Source organism: Glycine max, chromosome 12 (assembly GCF_000004515.6).
Source record: "Glycine max cultivar Williams 82 chromosome 12, Glycine_max_v4.0, whole genome shotgun sequence".
In the NCBI taxonomy this organism is placed as follows: Eukaryota; Viridiplantae; Streptophyta; class Magnoliopsida; order Fabales; family Fabaceae; genus Glycine; species Glycine max.
The window spans coordinates 24,079,331-24,089,502 of record NC_038248.2 but is presented as its reverse complement, the minus strand read 5'-3'; positions in this window follow the sequence as shown (position 1 = coordinate 24,089,502).

Sequence of the window (10,172 nt, the reverse complement as noted above, 5' to 3'; positions counted from 1 at the left end):
AAAGTAACATCGTTAGTGAGTGCATTGTTGGCTAGATGACTCACCACGACTCCCTCTTCCTGAAGCGCACGGACTACCTCACCCTCACGCTCTTCCTCAGCGACGACCACAACCTCATCATCCTCATCGTCAACACAATCCAAAAAGACCTCGCCTCCGATAACTACCTCGTCATTTGCGCCGCTCTTAACGCCGTCTGCAGGCTCATCAATGAGGAGACCATCCCCACCATGCTTCCTCGTGTCGTCAAGCTTCTTAACCACTCCAAGGACGCCGTTAGGAAGAAGGCCATTATGGCACTGCACCGCTTCTACCTCAAATCTCTGTCCTTCGTTGTGCTGATGAAACTGAAACATGAAGAATCATCATCGTCTTCTTGTTCATCTCCCATCAAATTCCAAATGTTAAGGCATCAATGCAATACCAGCATTTTTGGCCTCTCCTTCTCCTTCATATTCTTCCTATGGTGCCTCCTCTTCTTCTACATCAAGCTTCGCCTCGTTCATGGCACTGGAGGTCAGGTCACTTTTTTTATTTTCATACATTGCAATCATATCTGCTCATGCCCATGTTTTTTGAAACGATAAATAACTTATAATAATACTTATTATTCTTATCAATAACCATGTTTTCTATTGAAATATCTGGTCTTGTTTTTATTGTTTTACAATTATAGGAAATGATAGACCATGCATGCCTATTATTTTGTTCCTATTAATGTCGCCGATCCTTGCTTGATGTTTTCTCAAATGCAACTATGTTAGAGTTCAATGAATCAGGTAGCTCCAACAAAAATGTTATAAATTCAGAACAAATATAACTAATACACTAAGTTATCTGGTATAATTCCCTACTCTTATTATTGATCCAACCAATATATATAGGCTATTAAAACCCTGATATAGAGAAAAAGACAAAAACTGATACATGTTATAACAAAATTTAATATATAATTATCTTAAAAATATATAATTAACATAATTTTTATTTGTTATAATTTATATATTTTTACACTAACCGTATATAAAAATTAAACTCGTAAGATAATAATGGATCAATTATTTTAAATTTAGAAAAGAAATTTTGTTTAGAAAAAAATCTTTTTTAAGAAACAGGAAACCAAAAAAAACATTTTTCTACTTTTAGGAATGTTAGTGCACTGTTCTTGACAATGTTTTAAATACTCTAATGTTATTTGTTAAAATTTATTAAAACTCACAAATTTTAGTGAATAATACATCTAAATTAGAAGAGAGAATATTTAATTTATTTTTTAACTCAATCAACCTGTTTTTAGAAAATAATTTAGTATGAAACTATTTTTAAAAACTAAATATAATCATATCATTTTGGTCAAATTTATTTGTAAAAAAGAAAAACTTTGTTAGTTTTGGTCCTTAAAACTCATTTTTTTTTTAGGAAAAAAGTTGTTGATTACACTTTTTGTATTTTTCTTGTAATAAACATTTTCTTTCCTAATCAAAGTCTCTGCTTTTATTTAATACTAAAGACTTGTGTTAACAAAACCCAATAAAAATATATTGACTCAATTATGAAATTACCCGATTGACAAGTTGTAGATAATGTCATTATAAATATTAAGACCGTAAAATATTAAGCATTGACAAGTTATAGATAATGTCATTATAAATTATCAGGTTATACATAATTTTATCATCTATCATTATACAAACAAGGCCCTGGATGGCCTACGTGTCGCGCTATGGTTGATTCACTTTCCCGCCCAAAAATGTCACATCCTGCTACAGTGAATGGCCTACAAAGCGATGTGTTTCCAATTCCAAGCGTTTCCAATACATTTTCCTTCTCCCGATGCGCTTGCATGTGCCTACAAAACGTTGCATTTTTTATTTTGTAATTAAATACCGTCTTACTTGTCGCTCACTGATTGGCGGATTTCAACTCCCCATTTAATCCCACTTAATTCCATAACATTCTTCTCTCTCCTCCATTTTTTTTTTGCGTCAATCTTCTGTTTCTCTTTCTCAACTTCTCACCTTCTCCCTCTCTCTCCCCCATTTGGTATTCCCCCAGCATTTTACCGTACTCTCTCATTTCTATCTCCCCTGTTCTCTCTCCCCATTATGGTTCCTGAGCCTTCCCCAACGTGTTCATCGTTTCCTATACCCATCCTTTTGTGTTTTCGTCCTTTTTTGGTGGTCTAATGGTTCAATATATTTTTTGGCATGTTGATTTTTTTTATGAATGCAGAGAAGGTGGAAGAACACACTAAAGTTGCGATTTTTATCTCAAAAACTCCATGAGTACAGGTTCGTAAACACAAAAGCTTAAATTTTTTTTGGGTGTTCTGCCTTTATTTTGTTTTCTGACTTCTCGCAATACAAAAGTTTAAACTTTTTTTGTGTTCATACAAAAGTTTAAATTTTTTTGTGTTCATGGGCCTTCTCCAACGTGCTCATTGTTTCCTATACTCGGCTTTTTGTGTTTTCGTCCTTTTTTGGTGGTCTAATGATTCAATATATTTTTTGGCTTGTTGATTTTTTTTATGAATGTAGAGAAGGTGGAAGAACATGCTAAAGCTGTGATTTTTGTCTCAAAAACTCCATGAGTGCAGGTTCGTAAACACAAAAGCTTAAATTTTTTTGGGTGTTCTACCTTTATTTTGTTTTCTGACTTCTAGCAATACAAAAGTTTAAATTTTTTTGTGTTCATGAGCCTTCTCCAACGTGCTCATTGTTTCCTATACCCAGCTTTTTGTGTTTTCGTCCTTTTTTGGTGGTCTAATGGTTCAATATATTTTTTGGCATGTTGATTTTTTTTATGAATGCAGAGAAGATGGAAGAACACGCTAAAGCTGCGATTTTTATCTCAAAAACTTCATGAGTACAGGTTTATAAACACAAAAGCTTAAATTTTTTTGGGTGCTTTGCCTTTATTTTGTTTTTTGACTTCTAGCAATACAAAAGTTTAAACTTTTTTGTATTCCTGAGCCTTCTCCAACATGCTCATTGTTTCCTATACCCAGCTTTTTGTGTTTTCGTCCTTTTTTGGTGGTCTAATGGTTCAATATATTTTTTGGTATGTTGATTTTTTTTATGAATGCAGAGAAGGTGGAAGAACACACTAAAGTTGCGATTTTTATCTAAAAAACTCCATGAGTACAGGTTCGTAAACACAAAAGCTTAAATTTTTTTGGGTGTTCTGCCTTTATTTTGTTTTCTGACTTCTCGCAATGCAAAAGTTTAAACTTTTTTGTGTTCTTGAGCCTTCTCCAACGTACTCATTGTTTCCTATACCCAATTTTTTGTGTTTTCGTCCTTTTTCGGTTCCTGGGATTTTTGCCGGTCAAATCCTTATGTTTCCCTTATTTTTGTTTCATGTTTTTCTTTTGTTTGCTTTACCATCTTTAACTTTTCTATATACTGACTGCACTTGCGCTATGTTCTTGGCCGAGAACAACAAATAATCCGAGAACGACAACTCTCAGAAAGAACACCAGTCATAGGTATCCCCCAACCGTAACTACAGGTTTGTTTTCTATACCATTTCTTTGTCATTTCTTCATTTGTTAGTTTTGAGTCTATTTTCATCTTTGTCTTTCGGTACCTATTTTGGTGTTGTGACTTTCTGAAACAAACATGCATAAATCTTTTTTTGTTTGGAAGTGCTTTTCATCTTAGATATGCATCATTCGGTACATCTTTTTTAGGTTTTATGAAAACTCAAAATATAAAAGGTTAAATCTTTGTTGTCCATTGGTCATTTTTTGTTGAAATAATTTTTTATTTTTGTTTTTAGTCCGTTTACACCTTCGTTTTCCATCATTTGTTTGTTATGCTGCCTTCTTTGGTCTTTTGTTTGTTGTGGGATGAAGAGGAGTCCAGTTGTTAAAAAACCAAACTAAGATCAGTTCATTTTCCATCATTTTTGTTTTCAGAAAGCAATGTTATGGGATGAAGAGGAGTCCAGTTGAATATTGAAGTCCAGAATCCATTTCCTTTTTTCAATTGTTTGTTGCCAAAAAATTTATGTAACTTTGTTTTATATTTAATTTTTGGATGTTGTTATTTAATTCCCTTGGGGAAGGAGACAATATTTTATAGCGGTTTACATTTTATCAACAACAACGTCACCAAAAGAATCATATATTAAAATGTGTTTTCAATAAAACCTTCCATTATTTATTTTTTTAAAATTAATTACAATTGTATTTTTACTTCACCTAATCAATGTCTCAAAAAAACAAAATAATTATCGAATCTTTTACTCCTACGTAAGTGAAGACAAAATAATTGTCCATTTTTAAATTTTTGTGAAAGTTGATAAAAATATATCATTATATTTTATTTTAAAAAAATTGAACTTGACATGTATTTATTGTTTTAGGTACAATTGTAGATTAATACAATTTTATAACCATTCGATATTAATATGATTATATTATCTGACTTACAAGTATTTGATATGTTTCCAAATTTATTGAAAATAATTTGAATGAAAAGTTAAACTAAAATAAAGTTAATTCAAATACGTTGCAATGTTTGTTGTACGTGGATTTTAGTAATTATGAAAATAGTGATAAATTTACATATAAAGATGAACTACGATCATGTATCTATCTAATTTTTTTTCTAAACAAATCTGTTTGAGTCAGTTAATTTGAATACGTTTATAGTGTTTGAAGTAAGTGAATTTTAATAATTATAAAAATACAGATAAATTTTCATGTAAAGATGAAGTGTAATCATATATCCACCAAATTCTATTTTTTTTTCTTTCTAAATTATATGTATCTTTTATAGAAGACAAAACTTTTCTTTTAAATATTACACGTTATGTAGTTTATTAAACGCCAATAATAGGTACTTAGCAATCAATTTTAAATATTCTATTAGGATATAGAAATAATCATAATTTTTAAATTAATAACCATATTCTATTAGGATATCGAAATAATCATAATTTAGATGTTGACTTATTCCTAATTAGTAGGTACTTAATAATCAATTTTAAATATTACAGTATCAATTTTAACATACTATTAAAACAACTTCAATTTTGTCTTTGTTTTTGCCGCAATCATTGTCAATTTATTGATGTTTAATTAATAAACATATTTTATTTGTATTTTTTTAATTTTCATTTCAAAATAATAGGTATTTAACAATCAATTTTAAATATTATGTTACGATATAGAAATAATCATAATTTTCAAATTAATAACCATATTATGTTAGGATATCGAAATAATCATAATTTAGACGTTAACTTATCTCTAATTAGTAGGTACTTAATAATCAATTTTAAATATTACAGTATCAATTTAAACATATTATTAAAACAACTTCAATTTTGTATTTGTTTTTGTCATAATCATTGTCAATTTATTAATGTTTAATTAATAAACATATTTTATTTGTATTTTTGTTAATTTTCATTTCAAAATAATAGGTATTTAACAATCAATTTTAAATATCATGTTACGATATAGAAATAATCATAATTTTCAAATTAATAACCATATTGTGTTAGGATATCGAAATAATCATAATTTAGACGTTAACTTATTCTTAATTAGTAGGTACTTAATAATCATTTTTAAATATTACAGTATCAATTTAAACATATTATTAAAACAACTTCAATTTTATATTTGTTTTTGCCAAAATCATTGTCAATTTATTGACGATTTAATTAATAAGTATATTTTATTCGTATTTTTGTTAATTTTCATTTCAAATTAATAGGTACTTAACAATCAATTTTAAATATTATGTTAGGATATAGAAATAATCATAATTTTCAAATTAATAACCATATTCTCTTATGATATCCAAATAATCATAATTTAGACGTTGACTTATTCCTAATTAGTAGGTACTTAACGATCAATTTTAAATATTACAGTATCAATTTTAACATATTATTAAAACAACTTCAATTTTGTCTTTGCTTTTTTTGTAATCTTTGTCAATTTATTGATGTTAAATTAATAAGCATATTTTTTTCATATTTTTGTTTATTTTCATTTCAAATTAATTGGTACTTAATAATCAATTTTAAATATTATGTTAGGATATATAAATAATCATAATTTTCAAATTAATAATCATTTTCTCTTAGGATATCCAAATAATCATAATTGAGACATTGACTTATTTCTAATTAGTAGGTGCTGAACAATCAATTTTAAATATTACAGTATTAATTTTAACATATTATTAAAATAGTTTCAATTTTATATTTTTTTTCGTAATCATTGTCAATTTACTCATGTTTAATTAATAAGCATATTTTATTCTTATTTTTGTTAATTTTCATTTCAAATTAATAGATACTTAACAATCAATTTTAAATATTGTGTTAGGATATAGAAATAATCATAATTTTTAAATTAATAATAATATTCTTTTAGGATACAAAAATAATCATAATTTAATCGATGATTTATTCTTAATTAGTAGGTACTTAACAATAAATTTTAAATATTATGTTAGGATATATAAATAATCATAATTTTCAAATTAATAACCATATTCTTTTAGGATACGAAAATAATCATAATTTAATCGATGATTTATTCTTAATTAGTAGGTACTTAACAATCAATTTTAAATATTATGTTAGGATATATAAATAATCATAACTTTCAAATTAATAACCATATTCTTTTAGGATACGAAAATAATCATAATTTAATCGATGATTTATTCTTAATCAGTAAGTACTTAACAATTAATTTTAAATATTACAATATCAATTTTAACATATTATTAAAATAGCTTCAATTTTATATTCTTTTTTCGTTATCATTGTCAACTTACTCACGTTTAAGCATATTTTATTCTTATTTTTGTTAATTTTCATTTCAAATTAATAGATACTTAACAATCAATTATAAATATTATGTTAGGATATAGAAATAATCATAATTTTCAAATTAATAACCATATTCTTTTAGGATATGAAAATAATCATAATTTAATTGATGATTTATTCCTAATTAGTAGGTACTTAACAATTAATTTTAAATATTACAATATCAATCTTAACATATTATTAAAACAATGTCAATTTTGTATTTATTTTTACCGTAATCATTGTCAATTTATTGACGTTTAATTAATAAGCATATTTTATTCATATTTTTGTTAATTTTTATTTCAAATTAATAGGTACTTAACAATCAATTTTAAATATTCTGTTATGATATAGAAATAATCATATTTTTCAAATTAACGATCATATTCAATATGGAAATAATCATAATTTAGACGTTGACTTATTTCTAATGAGTAAGTACTTAACAATCAATTTTTTAAAATATTACAGTATCAATTTTAACATATTATTCAAATCAGCTTCAATTTTATATTTGTTTTTACTGTAATCATTGTCAATTTATTAACGTTTAATTAATAAGCATATTTTATTTATATTTTTATTAGTTTTCATTTCAAATTAATAGGTACTTAACAATGAAAATTAAATATTATGGTAGGATATGGAAATTATCATAATTTTCGAATTAATAAGTATATTATGTTACATTTATGCTATGTAATTTTTGTGTGTATTGCTTTTTTTAGTTTATGGTGGAGGAGATTCAATCAAAAGGAAGAAAGAAAAAATGCACTCTATAATTTGAAGGCACAGACTAACACTACTAATATCTTATTGTAGTCATGTGATTCCCAAAGGTTCTTTCATGTGCCTTCTTCTCACATTTTTATTAATGTTGTAAGATTTTGGTTACCATCTCTAATGTTCTATAAATTTTAATTGTAGATTAAACGTGGACGGAAAGTTTATGCTCTGTAATTTTTGTGTGTATTGCTTTCTTTAATTTATGATGGACGGGATTCGATCAAAAAGAAGAGAAAAAAAAGTAGTCAACAATATGAAGGCACAGGCTAACACTACTAATATTTGATTGTATTCATGTGCATCCTAGAGGTTCTTTCATGTGTCTTCTTCTCACATTTTTATTAATGTTGTAAGATTTCGGTTACCATTTGTAATATTCTATGAATTTTAATTGTAGATTAAACGTGGACGAAACATTTATGCTCTATGATTTTTGTGTGTGTATTGCTTTCTTTAATTTATGATGGAGGGGATTCAATCAAAAAGAAGAGAAAAAAATGCAGTCAATAATTTGAAGGCACGGTCCAATACTACTAATATCTGATTGTAGTCATGTGCATCCCAAAGGTTCTTTCATTTGCCTTCTTCTCATATTTTTATTAATGTTGTAAGATTTTGGTTACCATCTGTAATATTTTATGAATTTTAATTGTAGATTAAACGTGGACGAAACATTTATGCTCTGTAATTTTTGTGTGTGTATTGCTTTCTTTAATTTATGATGGAGGAGATTCGATTAAAAAGAAAAGAAAAAAAATGCAGTCAATAATTTGAAGGCACGGTCCAACACTACTAATATCTGATTGTAGTCATGTGCATCCTAGAGGTTCTTTCATGCACCTTCTTCTCACATTTTTATTAATGTTGTAAGATTTCAGTTACCATTTGTAATGTTCTATGAATTTTAATTGTAGATTAAACGTGGACGAAAGGTTTATGCTCAGTAATTTTTGTGTGTGTATTGCTTTCTTTAATTTATGATGAAGGGGATTCGATTAAAAAAAGAGGGAAAAAATGCAGTCAACAATTTGAAGACACGGTCCAACACTATTAATATCTGATTGTAGTCATGTGCATCCTAGAGGTTCTTTCATGTGCCTTCTTCTCATATTTTTGTTAATGTTGTAAGTTCAATACCTTTGGTTATCAAACAAATTTTCAATTTTTTTTTTTATTTTTGACTAAAGAGTTTATGATTTGTTTTGATTAATTATAAACTTATTTCGTTGACTTATATTTTTTTTTCAAATCTTTTTTCTGCCTCTTGATGTTTCATGACATAGTGAGATACATATTATCCAATTATGTAATCGTTTAATTCACATCTTTTTATTGTATATCATTTCTTTTATTTTAGACAATATCAAACAATATATAATATTAACATGTTACCTTAAAATTATAATTTATTATATACATATAACTCAATATCAATTATTCCAACTTAGTATAATTCACGTTGATGGTCTTCCTTGACATTACATGAGAATAAACCTTCACCGGATCTCAACTTTTCCAAACCCAAATCAATCATTACCTGACAATCCATCCTAATCAAATTCAAGCAGTTTTAGTGCGGCGTTATTATTTTCATTACCAAAATTGTTATTCGTACTACATGTCTTAACAAATGATCATTATATTCTTGTGAGTTTTTTTTTACACCCCTAATTCTTCTTCCTTTCTCTTACTGATGACAAAGTATGGTTGGAAAAATATCCGCAAGGATAATTATTTGCATTTGGAGCTGTGTACAGTGTACACACTGACACAGTATTTACTGTGCAGGTATGGGTGCTAAAGTACTCCCCCCACATGTCCCACACACATAAATGTATATATATAATATTTTGTGAAAAAATAATTATGTATTTTTTAATTTAATAAAAAATATTATTTTATTTTTTCAATTAGAATTGTTTTATCTTTATTGGTAGTTTTAGTTATTGCTTTTTATAGTCCAATTTCTAATCTTCTTATATGTTCTAATTTCTATTGGTATTAGTGGACCAAACAATATATATTCCAGTTTTTAATCTTTATTGGTATAAGTGTATGTAAAAATAAGAAGTTGATTATAATGAAGTAAAATATCCTATCCATTTGTGTTTTTTTTTTTAATTTATAACATAATTATAAACTAATTAGTTTCAATATTTTATTTTTTAACATGTTTTAGAAATTACTGTGACCGCATGATATCCAAGTTTAATTAGAATTTTTGTTAAGCGATTCAAACATTAACGTTAAGAATCACTATGCTGAATGATTGTTTTTGTAATGTTTATTTATGACTTAAATTTGGACAAATCAATGTTATGTTTGTTTTTAATATTATGTGTGGATGATTTTAATATTATATTTTCTAAATTTAAGAATGCATTTTTAATTTACTTATAGTAATTCTTTCAATTGTTTTTTATTGATACATTAACTTTATACATTAGTAAAGTGCAAGTTGTGGTTGCGGATATGAGTATATAGGTAACCATGTATGAAAATGAGGATTAAAATTACTACCCATGCAGGTATGGAACCGGGTA